The sequence below is a fragment of the Phyllobates terribilis genome, unplaced genomic scaffold (genome assembly GCF_046119375.1).
Source record: "Phyllobates terribilis strain yellow unplaced genomic scaffold, ASM4611937v1 Scaffold_11__3_contigs__length_659146591, whole genome shotgun sequence".
Taxonomy (NCBI): Eukaryota; Metazoa; Chordata; class Amphibia; order Anura; family Dendrobatidae; genus Phyllobates; species Phyllobates terribilis.
In genome coordinates, this window is record NW_027362771.1 from 279,520,994 (window position 1) to 279,535,511 (window position 14,518).

Consider the following 14,518-nt stretch of genomic DNA (forward strand, 5'->3'; position numbering starts at 1 on the left):
AAAAAATGTTAGCTAGGACAAAAGGAAAAGAAAGAATGCAAAAATTGAAATATCAAATTTGATCTACTTACTTTGATTTGGTGTTTTCCAAAAACTGATGAATAAAGGCATCCTATGTTCTTCAAGGTTTTTCTAAAGGAATCTTTTTTTGATAGAGGGTCCAAAATGTCATCAAAATGCAACATTTAGTAGATGCTTTTTGGTCAAGGATGGAAGAACCTTTCTTTGGTTCTTCTAAAATGTGCATGAACCATGCCATGGCCCATGCAATACGCCAGTAGTTTACACCCTAAGCTCTGTGTATGCACATCATTACACAACAATGCAGTAAAAACAAATTTTTGACAAGAGCTTTTACTGTATTTATCATTGTGAAATATGTGTGCATTGCATAGGAACATCCAAGAACTTGAGCACAATTTTTTTACCGTAATTGGCCTGAGGATAACAGATTTCAGCCACTACAAAGAGGGAATTGTCTGGATTGAGGAGGGTCTTTCTTTTTTTTAACTGAAACTCAACAGATTAGCTTGCAGTAATGCAAAATGCAATCTCAATGTAAAGCCTCTCAGCTTTCTGACACATGATGATTGCAAATTGTCAACATTTAAAGCTTTGAAAATGTGATAGAATGGTAAAGTAAATACTTACCACCCAGTTGAAGTATGGCTTGAAATCTACAATGTCTTCCACAGATTCCAGGAGTCCAGAAAAATCTTCCAGGTGAGAAATTTCCTGACTTACAAAAAAAGAAAAAGAAAAAAAAAATATCAGTTAAGGCAAACAGGGTGGATTAGATCCAAACATTGAAATAAATTCTTAAAGCTGTTCTACTTACTTTGATTTTGTGTTTTGCAAAAAAGGATAAATAAAAGGAGCCACTCATTTTCTTCAAAGTTCTTCTGATGGAATCTTTTATTGATGGAAGATCCAAAATGTCCTCACAATCCAACAATTAGAATTTACCACATTGTCAACGATGGAAGAATCCATCCAAGGTTCTTTAAGGAAATGCATCAACCATACTCTGGCTCATGTAATACAGAAAAAGTCCACGCTCAAAGCTCTGTGCATGCACATCGTTTCATAACAATGCAGTAAAACCAATTCTTTGACAAGAGCTTTTACTATATTTATGATTGTGAAAAGTGTTGGTATTGCGCAGGAGCAATAAAGCAGTTGAACATAACCTTCTTACCATAATTTGCCAGACGATAACAATTTTCAACCATATCAAATAGGAAAATGCCTTGATCCAGGACAGTCTTTTGCTTTTCTAGCTAAAATACAACAGTTTAGGTTGTAGTAGCAAAAATGCAATCTCAATGTAAAGCCTCTTAGCTTTCTGACACATGATGATTGCACATTGACATTTAAAGCATTGCACGTTTAATTGAATGGTGAAGTAATTACCACAAAATTGGAGTGTATTCTGAATTCTAAAATGTCTTCCATTGAACCCAAGAGTCCAGAACGGGCTTCCTGAAAAAACATTTTCTTACCTACTCAAAGAAAAACAAAAAATGTTAGGTAGGACAAAAGGAAAAGAAAGCATGCAAAAATTGAAATATCAAATTTGATCTACTTTGATTTGGTGTTTTCCAAAAACTGATGAATAAAGGCATCCTATGATGTTCAAGGTTTTTCTAAAGGAATCTTTTTTTTGATAGAGGGTCCAAAATTTCATCAAAATGCAACATTTAGTAGATGCTTTTTGGTCAAGGATGGAAGAACCTTTCTTTGGTTCTTCTAAAATGTGCATGAACCATGCCATGGCCCATGCAATACGCCAGTAGTTTACACCCTAAGCTCTGTGTATGCACATCATTACACAACAATGCAGTAAAAACAAATTTTTGACAAGAGCTTTCACTGTATTTATCATTGTGAAATATGTGTGCATTTCATAGGAACATCCAAGAACTTGAGCACAATTTTTTTACCGTAATTGGCCTGAGGATAACAGATTTCAGCCACTACAAAGAGGGAATTGTCTGGATTGAGGAGGGTCTTTCTTTTTTTTAACTGAAACTCAACAGATTAGCTTGCAGTAATGCAAAATGCAATCTCAATGTAAAGCCTCTCAGCATTCTGACACATGATGATTGCAAATTGTCAACATTTAAAGCTTTGAAAATGTGATAGAATGGTGAAGTAAATACTTACCACCCAGTTGAAGTATGACTTGAAATCTACAATGTCTTCCACAGATTCCAAGAGTCCAGAAAAATCTTCCAGGTGAGAAATTTCCTGACTTACAAAAAAAGAAAAACAAAAAAAAAATATCAGTTAAGGCAAACATTGTGGATTAGATCCAAACATTGAAATAAATTCTTAAAAATGTTCTACTTACTTTGATTTTGTGTTTTGCAAAAAAGGGTAAATAAAAGCAGCCACTCATCTTCTTCAAAGTTCTTCTGATGGAATCTTTTATTGATGGAAGGGCCAAAATGTCCTCACAATCCAACAATTAGAATTTACCACATTGTCAACGATGGAAGAATCCATTCAAGGTTCTTTAAGGAAATGCATCAACCATACTCTGGCTCATGCAATACAGAAAAAGTCCACGCTCAAAGCTCTGTGCATGCACATCGTTTCACAACAATGCAGTAAAACCAATTCTTTGACAAGAGCTTTTACTATATTTATGATTGTGAAAAGTGTTGGTATTGCGCAGGAGAAATAAAGCAGTTGAACATAACCTTCTTACCATAATTTTCCAGAGGATAATAATTTTCAACCATAGCAAATAGGGAAATGCCTGGATCCAGGACAGGCTTTTGCTTTTCTAGCTAAAATACAACAGTTTAGGTTGTAGTAACAAAAATGCAATCTCAATGTAAAGCCTCTTAGCTTTCTGACACGTGATGATTGCACATAGACATTTAAAGCATTGTACGTATAATTGAATGGTGAAATAATTACCACAAAATTGGAGTGTATCCTGAATTCTAAAATGTCTTCCATTGTACCCAATAGTCTAGTAAGGGCTTTCTGAAAAAAACATTTTCTTACCTACACAAAGCAAAACAAAAAATGTTAGTAAGGACAAAAGGAAAAAAAAGAATGCAAAAATTGAAATACCAAATTTGATCTACTTACTTTGATTTGGTGTTTTCCAAAAACTGATGAATAAAGGCATCCTATGTTCTTCAAGGTTTTTCTAAAGGAATCTTTTTTTTGATAGAGGGTCCAAAATGTCATCAAAATGCAACATTTAGTAGATGCTTTTTGGTCAAGGATGGAAGAACCTTTCTTTGGTTCTTCTAAAATGTGCATGAACCATGCCATGGCCCATGCAATCCGCCAGTAGTTTACACCCTAAGCTCTGTGTATGCACATCATTACACAACAATGCAGTAAAAACAAATCTTTGACAAGAGCTTTTACTGTATTTATCATTGTGAAATGTGTGTGCATTGCAAAGGAACATCCAAGAACTTGAGCACAAATTGTTTATCGTAATTGGCCTGAGGATAACAGATTTCACCCACTGCAAAGAGGAAATTGTCTGGATTGAGGAGGGTCTTTCTTTTTTTTAACTGAAACTCAACAGATTAGTTTGCAGTAATGCAAAATGCAATCTCAATGTAAAGCCTCTCAGCATTCTGACACATGATGATTGCAAATTGTCAACATTTAAAGCTTTGAAAATGTGATAGAATGGTGAAGTAAATACTTACCACCCAGTTGAAGTATGACTTGAAATCTACAATGTCTTCCACAGATTCCAGGAGTCCAGAAAAATCTTCCAGGTGAGAAATTTCCTGACTTACAAAAAAAGAAAAACACAAAAAAAATATCAGTTAAGGCAAACAGGGTGGATTAGATCCAAACATTGAAATAAATTCTTAAAGCTGTTCTACTTACTTTGATTTTGTGTTTTGCAAAAAAGGATAAATAAAAGCAGCCACTCATCTTCTTCAAAGTTCTTCTGATGGAATCTTTTATTGATGGAAGGTCCAAAATGTCCTCACAATCCAACAATTAGAATTTACCACATTGTCAACGATGGAAGAATCCATCCAATGTTCTTTAAGGAAATACATCAACCATACTCTGGCTCATGTAATACAGAAAAAGTCCACGCTCAAAGCTCTGTGCATGCACATCGTTTCATAACAATGCAGTAAAACCAATTCTTTGACAAGAGCTTTTGCTATATTTATGATTGTGAAAAGTGTTGGTATTGCGCAGGAGCAATAAAACAGTTGAACATAACCTTGTTACCATAATATGCCAGACGATAACAATTTACAACCATATCAAATAGGAAAATGCCTTGATCCAGGACAGTCTTTTGCTTTTCTAGCTAAAATACAACAGTTTAGGTTGTAGTAACAAAAATGCAATCTCAATGTAAAGCCTCTTAGCTTTCTGACACATGATGATTGCACATAGACATTTAAAGCATTGCACGTTTAATTGAATGGTGAAGTAATTACCACAAAATTGGAGTGTATCCTGAATTCTAAAATGTCTTCCATTGAACCCAAGAGTCCAGAAAGGGCTTCCTGAAAAAACATTTTCTTACCTACTCAAAGAAAAACAAAAAATGTTAGCTAGGACAAAAGGAAAAGAAAGAATGCAAAAATTGAAATATCAAATTTGATCTACTTACTTTGATTTGGTGTTTTCCAAAAACTGATGAATAAAGGCATCCTATGTTCTTCAAGGTTTTTCTAAAGGAATCTTTTTTTGATAGAGGGTCCAAAATGTCATCAAAATGCAACATTTAGTAGATGCTTTTTGGTCAAGGATGGAAGAACCTTTCTTTGGTTCTTCTAAAATGTGCATGAACCATGCCATGGCCCATGCAATACGCCAGTAGTTTACACCCTAAGCTCTGTGTATGCACATCATTACACAACAATGCAGTAAAAACAAATTTTTGACAAGAGCTTTTCCTGTATTTATCATTGTGAAATATGTGTGCATTGCATAGGAACAGCCAAGAACTTGAGCACAATTTTTTTACCGTAATTGGCCTGAGGATAACAGATTTCAGCCACTACAAAGAGGGAATTGTCTGGATTGAGGAGGGTCTTTCTTTTTTTTAACTGAAACTCAACAGATTAGCTTGCAGTAATGCAAAATGCAATCTCAATGTAAAGCCTCTCAGCATTCTGACACATGATGATTGCAAATTGTCAACATTTAAAGCTTTGAAAATGTGATAGAATGGGGAAGTAAATACTTACCACCCAGTTGAGGTATGACTTGAAATCTACAATGTCTTCCACAGATTCCAAGAGTCCAGAAAAATCTTACAGGTGAGAAATTTCCTGACTTACAAAAAAAGAAAAAGAAAAAAAAAATATCAGTTAAGGCAAACAGGGTGGATTAGATCCAAACATTGAAATAAATTCTTAAAGCTGTTCTACTTACTTTGATTTTGTGTTTTGCAAAAAAGGATAAATAAAAGCAGCCACTCATCTTCTTCAAAGTTCTTCTGATGGAATCTTTTATTGATGGAAGGTCCAAAATGTCCTCACAATCCAACAATTAGAATTTACCACATTGTCAACGATGGAAGAATCCATCCAAGGTTCTTTAAGGAAATGCATCAACCATACTCTGGCTCGTGCAATACATAAAAAGTCCACGCTCAAAGCTCTGTGCATGCACATCGTTTCACAACAATTCAGTAAAACCAATTCTTTGAAAGAGTTTTTACTATATTTATGATTGTGAAAAGTGTTGGTATTGCGCAGGAGCAATAAAGCAGTTGATCATAACCTTCTTACCATAATTTGCCAGAGGATAACAATTTTCAACCATATCAAATAGGGAAATGCCTGGATCCAGGACAGTCTTTTGCTTTTCTGGCTAAAATACAACAGTTTAGGTTGTAGTAACAAAAATGCAATCTCAATGTAAAGCCTCTTAGCTTTCTGACACATGATGATTGCACATAGACATTTAAAGCATTGTACGTATAATTGAATGGTGAAATAATTACCACAAAATTGGAGTGTATCCTGAATTTTAAAATGTCTTCCATTGTACCCAAGAGTCCAGAAAGGGCATCCTGAAAAAAACATTTTCTTACCTACACAAAGCAAAACAAAAAATGTTAACAAGGACAAAAGGAAAAAAAAGAATGCAAAAATGGAAATACCAAATTTGTTCTACTTACTTTGATTTGGTGTTTTCCAAAAACTGATGAATAAAGGCATCCTATGTTCTTCAAGGTTTTTCTAAAGGAATCTTTCTTTTGATAGAGGGTCCAAAATGTCATCAAAATGCTACATTTAGTAGATGCTTTTTGGTCAAGGATGGAAGAACCTTTCTTTGGTTCTTCTAAAATGTGCATGAACCATGCCATGGCCCATGCAATACGCCAGTAGTTTACACCCTAAGCTCTGTGAATGCACATCATTACACAACAATGCAGTAAAAACAAATTTTTGACAAGAGCTTTTACTGTATTTATCATTGTGAAATGTGTGTGCATTGCATAGGAACATCCAAGAACTTGAGCACAAATTTTTTACCGCAATTGGCCTGAGGATAACAGATTTCAGCCACTGCAAAGAGGAAATTGTCTGGATTGAGGAGGGTCTTTCTTCTTTTTAACTGAAACACTACAGATTAGCTTGCAGTAATGCAAAATGCAATCTCAATGTAAAGCCTCTCAGCATTCTGAAACATGATGATTGCACATAGACATTTAAAGCATTGTACGTATAATTGAATGGTGAAATAATTACCACAAAATTTGAGTGTATCCTGAATTTTAAAATGTCTTCCATTGTACCCAAGAGTCCAGAAAGGGCATCCTGAAAAAAACATTTTCTTACCTACACAAAGCAAAACAAAAAATGTTAACAAGGACAAAAGGAAAAAAAAGAATGCAAAAATGGAAATACCAAATTTGTTCTACTTACTTTGATTTGGTGTTTTCCAAAAACTGATGAATAAAGGCCTCCTCTGTTCTTCAAGGTTTTTCTAATGAAATCTTTTATTCATAGAAGGTCCAAGATGTCATCAAAATGCAACATTTATTAGATGCTTTCTGGTGAAGAATGGAAGAACCTTTCTTTGGTTCTTCTAAAATGTGCATGAACCATGCCATGGCCCATGCATTATACCAGTAGTTTACACCCTAAGCTCTGTGTATGCACATCATTACACAATAATGCAGTAAAAACAAATCTTTGACAAGAGCTTTTACTGTATTTATCATTGTGAAATGTGTGTGTATTGCAAAGGAATATCCAAGCACTTGAGCATGAATTTCTTGCCGTAATTGACCTGCAGATAACAGTTTTCAGCGACTGCAAAGAGGATATTATCTGGATTGAGGAGGGTCTTTCATTTTTTAATTGAAAAACAACAGATTCGCTTGCAGTAATGCAAAATGCAATCTCAATGTTAAGCCTCTCAGATTTCTGACACATGATGATTGCAAATTGTCAACATTTAAAGGTTTGAAAATGTGATAGAATGGTGAAGTAAATACTTACCACCCAGTTGAAGTATGACTTGAAATCTACAATGTCTTTCACAGATTCCAAGAGTCCAGAAAAATCTTCCAGGTGAGAAATTTCCTGACTTACAAAAAAAGAAAAACAAAAAAAAAATATCAGTTAGGGCAAACAGGGTGGATTAGATCCAAACATTGAAATAAATTCTTAAAGTTGTTCTACTTACTTTGATTTTGTGTTTTGCAAAAAAGGGTAAATAAAAGCAGCCACACATCTTATTCAAAGTTCTTCTGATGGAATCTTTTATTGATGGAAGGTCCAAAATGTCCTCACAATCCAAAAACTAAAAGTTACCACAGTGTCAACGATGGAAGAATCCATCCAAAGTTCTTTAAGGAAATGCATCAACCATACTCTGGCTCATGCAATACACAAAAAGTTCACGCTCACAGTTCTGTGCATGCACATTGTTTCACAACAATGCAGTAAAACCAATTCTTTGACAAGAGCTTTTACTATATTTATGATTGTGAAAAGTGTTGGTATTGCGCAGGAGCAATAAAGCAGTTGAACATAACCTTCTTACCTTAATTTGCCAGAGGATAACAATTTTCAACCATAGCAAATAGGAAAATGCCTGGATCCAGGACAGTCTTTTGCTTTTCTAGCTAAAATACAACAGTTTAGGTTGTAGTAACAAAAATGCAATCTCAATGTAAAGCTTCTTAGCTTTCTGACACATGATGATTGCACATAGACATTTAAAGCATTGTACGTATAATTGAATGGTGAAATAATTACCACAAAATTGGAGTGTATCCTGAATTCTAAAATGTCTTCTATTGTACCCAAGAGTCCAGAAAGGGCTTCCTGAAAAAAAACATTTTCTTACCTACACAAAGAAAAACAAAAAATGTTAGCAAGGACAAAAGGAAAAAAAAGAATGCAAAAATTGAAATGCTAAATTTGTTCTACTTACTTTGATTTGGTGTTTTCCAAAAACTGATGAATAAAGGGATCCTATGTTCTTCAAGCTTTTTTCTAATGGATTCGTTTTTTTGATAAAGGGTCCAAAATGTCATCAAAATGCAACATTTATTAGATGCTTTTTGGTCAAGGATGGAAGAACCTTTCTTTGGTTCTTCTAAAATGTGCATGAACCATGCCATGGCCCATGCAATACGCCAGTAGTTTACACCCTAAGCTCTGTGTATGCACATCATTACACAACAATGCAGTAAAAACAAATCTTTGACAGAGCTTTTACTGTATTTATCATTGTGAAATGTGTGTGTATTGCAAAGGAATATCCAAGCACTTGAGCATGAATTTCTTGCCGTAATTGACCAGCAGATAACAGTTTTCAGTGACTGCAAAGAGGATATTATCTGGATTGAGGAGGGTCTTTCATTCTTTTAACTGAAACACAATAGATTAGCTTGCAGTAATGCAAAATGCAATCTCAATGTAAAGCCTCTCAGCTTTCTGACACATGATGATTGCAAATTCTCAACATTCAAAGCTTTGAAAATGTGATAGAATGGTGATGTAAATACTTACCACCCAGTTTAAGCATGACTTGAAATCTACAATGTCTTTCACAGATTCCAAGAGTCCAGAAAAATCTTCAAGGTGAGAAATTTCCTGACTTACAAAAATAGAAAAACAAAAAAAAAATATCAGTTAGGGCAAACAGGGTAGATTAGATCCAAACATTGAAATAAATTCTTAAAGTTGTTCTACTTACTTTGATTTTGTGTTTTGCAAAAAAATGTAAATAAAAGCAGCCACACATCTTCTTCAAAGTTCTTCTGATGAAATCTTTTATTGATGGAAGGTCCAAAATGTCCTCACAATCCAACAACTAGAAGTTACCACAGTGTCAACGATGGAAGAATCCATCCAAAGTTCTTTAAGGAAATGCATCAACCATACTCTGGCTCATGCAATACACAAAAAGTTCACGCTCACAGTTCTGTGCATGCACATTGTTTCACAACAATGCAGTAAAACCAATTCTTTGACAAGAGCTTTTACTATATTTATGATTGTGAAAAGTGTTGGTATTGCGCAGGAGCAATAAAGCAGTTGAACATAACCTTCTTACCTTAATTTGCCAGAGGATAACAATTTTCAACCATAGCAAATAGGGAAATGCCTGGATCCAGGACAGTCTTTTGCTTTTCTAGCTAAAATACAACAGTTTAGGTTGTAGTAACAAAAATGCAATCTCAATGTAAAGCCTCTTAGCTTTCTGACACATGATGATTGCACATAGACATTTAAAGCATTGTACGTATAATTGAATGGTGAAATAATTACCACAAAATTGGAGTGTATCCTGAATTCTATAATGTCTTCCATTGAACCCAAGTGTCCAGAAAGGGCTTCCTGAAAAAACATTTTCTTACCTACACAAAGAAAAACAAAAAATATTAGCTAGGACAAAAGGAAAAAAAAGAATGCAAAAATTGAAATGCTAAATTTGTTCTACTTACTTTGATTTGGTGTTTTCCAAAAACTGATGAATAAAGGGATCCTATGTTCTTCAAGCTTTTTCTAATGGATTCGTTTTTTTGATAAAGGGTCCAAAATGTCATCAAAATGCAACATTTACTAGATGCTTTTTGGTCAATGATGGAAGAACCTTTCTTTGGTTCTTCTAAAATGTGCATGAACCATGCCATGGCCCATGCAATACGCCAGTAGTTTACACCCTAAGCTCTGTGTATGCACATCATTACACAACAATGCAGTAAAAACAAATCTTTGACAAGAGCTTTTACTGTATTTATCATTGTGAAATGTGTGTGTATTGCAAAGGAATATCCAAGCACTTGAGCATGAATTTCTTGCCGTAATTGACCTGCAGATAACAGTTTTCAGTGACTGCAAAGAGGATATTATCTGGATTGAGGAGGGTCTTTCATTTTTTTAATTGAAAAACAACAGATTCGCTTGCAGTAATGCAAAATGCAATCTCAATGTAAAGCCTCTCAGCTTTCTGACACATGATGATTGCAAATTGTCAACATTTAAAGGTTTGAAAATGTGATAGAATGGTGAAGTAAATACTTACCACCCAGTTGAAGTATGACTTGAAATCTACAATGTCTTTCACAGATTCCAAGAGTCCAGAAAAATCTTCCAGGTGAGAAATTTCCTGACTTACAAAAAAAGAAAAACAAAAAAAAAATATCAGTTAGGGCAAACAGGGTGGATTAGATCCAAACATTGAAATAAATTCTTAAAGTTGTTCTACTTACTTTGATTTTGTGTTTTGCAAAAAAAGGTAAATAAAAGCAGCCACACATCTTCTTCAAAGTTCTTCTGATGGAATCTTTTATTGATGGAAGGTCCAAAATGTCCTCACAATCCAACAACTAGAAGTTACCACAGTGTCAACGATGGAAGAATCCATCCAAAGTTCTTTAAGGAAATGCATCAACCATACTCTGGCTCATGCAATACACAAAAAGTTCACGCTCACAGTTCTGTGCATGCACATTGTTTCACAAAAATGCAGTAAAACCAATTCTTTGACAAGAGCTTTTACTATATTTATGACTGTGAAAAGTGTTGGTATTGCGCAGGAGCAATAAAGCAGTTGAACATAACCTTCTTACTTTAATTTGCCAGAGGATAACAATTTTCAACCATAGCAAATAGGGAAATGCCTAGATCCAGGACAGTCTTTTGCTTTTCTAGCTAAAATACAACAGTTTAGGTTGTAGTAACAAAAATGCAATCTCAATGTAAAGCCTCTTAGCTTTCTGACACATGATGATTGCACATAGACATTTAAAGCATTGTACGTATAATTGAATGGTGAAATAATTACCACAAAATTGGAGTGTATCCTGAATTCTAAAATGTCTTCTATTGTACCCAAGAGTCCAGAAAGAGCTTCCTGAAAAAAAACATTTTCTTACCTACACAAAGAAAAACAAAAAATGTTAGCAAGGACAAAAGGAAAAAAAAGAATGCAAAAATTGAAATACTAAATTTGTTCTACTTACTTTGATTTGGTGTTTTCCAAAAACTGATGAATAAAGGCATCCTATGTTCTTCAAGGTTTTTCTAAAGGAATCTTTTTTTTGATAGAGGGTCGAAAATGTCATCAAAATGCAACGTTTATTAGATGCTTTTTGGTCAAGGATGGAAGAACCTTTCTTTGGTTCTTCTAAAATGTGCATGAACCATGCCATGGCCCATGCAATACGCCAGTAGTTTACACCCTAAGCTCTGTGTATGCACATCATTACACAACAATGCAGTAAAAACAAATCTGTGACAAGAGCTTTTACTGTATTTATCATTGTGAAATGGGTGTGCATTGCAAAGGAACATCCAAGCACTGGAGCACAAATTTTTTACCGTAATTGGCCTGAGGATAACAGATTTCACCCACTGCAAAGAGGCAATTGTCTGGATTGAGGAGGGTCTTTCTTTTTTCTAACTGAAACACAACAGATTAGCTTGCAGTAATGCAAAATGCAATCTCAATGTAAAGCCTCTCAGCTTTCTGACACATGATGATTGCAAATTGTCAACATTTAAAGCTTTGAAAATGTGATAGAATGGTGAAGTAAATACTTACCACCTAGTTGAAGTATGACTTGAAATGTACAATGCCTTTCACAGATTCCAAGAGTCCATAAAAATTTTCCAGGTGAGAAATTTCCTGACTTACAAAAAAAGAAAAAGAAAAAAAATATATCAGTTAGGGCAAACAGGGTGGATTAGATCCAAACATTGGAATAAATTCTTAAAGTTGTTCTACTTACTTTGCTTTTGTGTTTTGCAAAAAAAGGGTAAATAAAAGCAGCCACTCATCTTCTTCAAAGTTCTTCTGATGGAATCTTTTATTGATGGAAGATCCAAAATGTCCTCACAATCCAACAATTAGAAGTTACCACATTGTCATCGATTTAAGAATCCATCCAAAGTTCTTTAAGGAAATGCATCAACCATACTCTGGCTCATGCAATACACAAAGTTCACGCTCACAGTTCTGTGCATGCACATTGTTTCACAACAATGCAGTAAAACCAATTCTTTGACAATAGCTTTTACTATATTTATGATTGTGAAAAGTGTTGGTATTGCGCAGGAGCAATAAAGCAGTTGAACATAACCTTCTTACCATAATTTGCCAGAGGATAACAATTTTCAACCATAGCAAATAGGGAAATGCCTGGATCCAGGACAGTCTTTTGCTTTTCTAGCTAAAATACAACAGTTTAGGTTGTAGTAACAAAAATACAATCTCAATGTAAAGCCTCTTAGCTTTCTGACACATGATGATTGCACATAGACATTTAAAGCATTGTACGTATAATTGAATGGTGAAATAATTACCACAAAATTGGAGTGTATCCTGAATTCTAAAATGTCTTCCATTGTACCCAAGAGTCCAGAAAGGGATTCCTGAAAAAAAAACATTTTCTTACCTACACAAAGCAAAACAAAAAATGTTAGCAAGGACAAAAGGAAAAAAAAGAATGCAAAAATTGAAATACTACATTTGTTATACTTACTTTGATTTGGTGTTTTCCAAAAACTGATGAATAAAGGCATCCTATGTTCTTCAAGGTTTTTCTAAAGGAATCTTTTTTTTGATAGAGGGTCCAAAATGTCATAAAAATGCAACGTTTAGTAGATGCTTTTTGGTCAAGGATGGAAGAACCTTTCTTTGGTTCTTCTAAAATGTGCATGAACCATGCCATGGCCCATGCAATACGCCAGTAGTTTACACCCTAAGCTCTGTGTATGTGACGCGCCCCCTGGGCCAGTGTTGTTGGGGATGCCCGGAGCCGGATCAGATGGGGGTTGTAGTCTCCGAGTGGCTGTGACCCGGTCCGTGCCCAGGGTGTCAAGCTCAGTGTGTGGCAGTCATTATGATGTTACTAGATGTTCTTTTGTGTCGACTACGCCACCCGTTGATTTGCGGTCAATACGGCCGCCGCTGCAGCAGGGTCCACTGAGGCTGATGATGTGAGTGCAGCTTAGGTAGTATAACCCCCAACGGGAGGGGTATAGCCTCAGGGGGTCAGCCGTGGAGGATGGTGGTTGTGAAGGTGCAGCAAGGAGACTCAGAGGCATAAAATGCAGTTCCAGGGTTTTACTTACTGGTGTTGCTCGGGTCACTGTGTACAGCAGTGACCACCCAAGCCGTGCTGCGTCCACCAGGTCCTGGACTCGGTCAACTCCCAGGCAACTCCGGAGTGTGGTCCTGAGCTCCTTTCTGTCTCTCCCTTCTTCTGGCCGTTCCCACCAGGGATCCACCTAAGTCCGGCTCCCTCGGGCCTCTTGTTGGTCAAGCCTCCTCTGGGCTCCCTGACCCTATTCTTGGTCTGCCTTCCGGGTGGATTTAGTGGGTGATCGTGGCAGATCCTGCCCACGACCTCCGGTTCCTGGCTAAGGTGTGCTGTAGCCTCTGCCAGCTTGGGATCCGGTACCCTGTTGCCGACCCTTCACCCTATTAGCTCTCTTATGGGCTCTTGGGGTCCCCTCTTCCTGCGCCTCTGGGTCCCTCTTCCTTCTCCTCTGCTCTGCTTCTCAGGCTCTCAGACAGACTGACTGACCGACGTCTCACAGACTGACCCTGATCTAAGATGGTTCCCACCTTATATACTCCCTCTATGTGTGAGCTCAGGTGACCAGCACCCAATGAGCTCCTAACTTTACCCAGGCTGCTCCCCCTATCTGCCCCTACACTACTGGGATGTTCCACCCCCCTCCCACTCCAGCCAGGAACAGACACTGTCGTACCTGCACATTTCTCTAGTGGGAGTACCATCGGTCTGTTCCCCGGAAATGGGATGTGTGTAGTGCATGCAGCCTACTAGCTCAGTTCCACACTCCATCCTTACCCGGGAGTGGAATATCACACCTCTGGGTTGAGGTGCAATACCCCTGTAGCAGCCGAATCCTCAGGGTGCTACATATGCACATCATTACACAACAATGCAATAAAAACAAATCTTTGACAAGAGCTTTTACTATATTTATCATTGTGAAATGAGTGTGCATTGCAAAGGAACATCCAAGCACTTGAGCACAAATTTTTTACCGTAATTGGC

At 36.3% G+C, this 14,518-nt stretch overlaps 1 long non-coding RNA gene across 1 annotated transcript in view; it reads left to right on the plus strand.

The window, feature by feature from the left end:
* The window catches only part of LOC141165094 (uncharacterized), a 527,377-nt gene that overhangs the window by 53,963 nt on the left and 458,896 nt on the right, over window positions 1–14,518 (plus strand). The window lies entirely within an intron of this gene.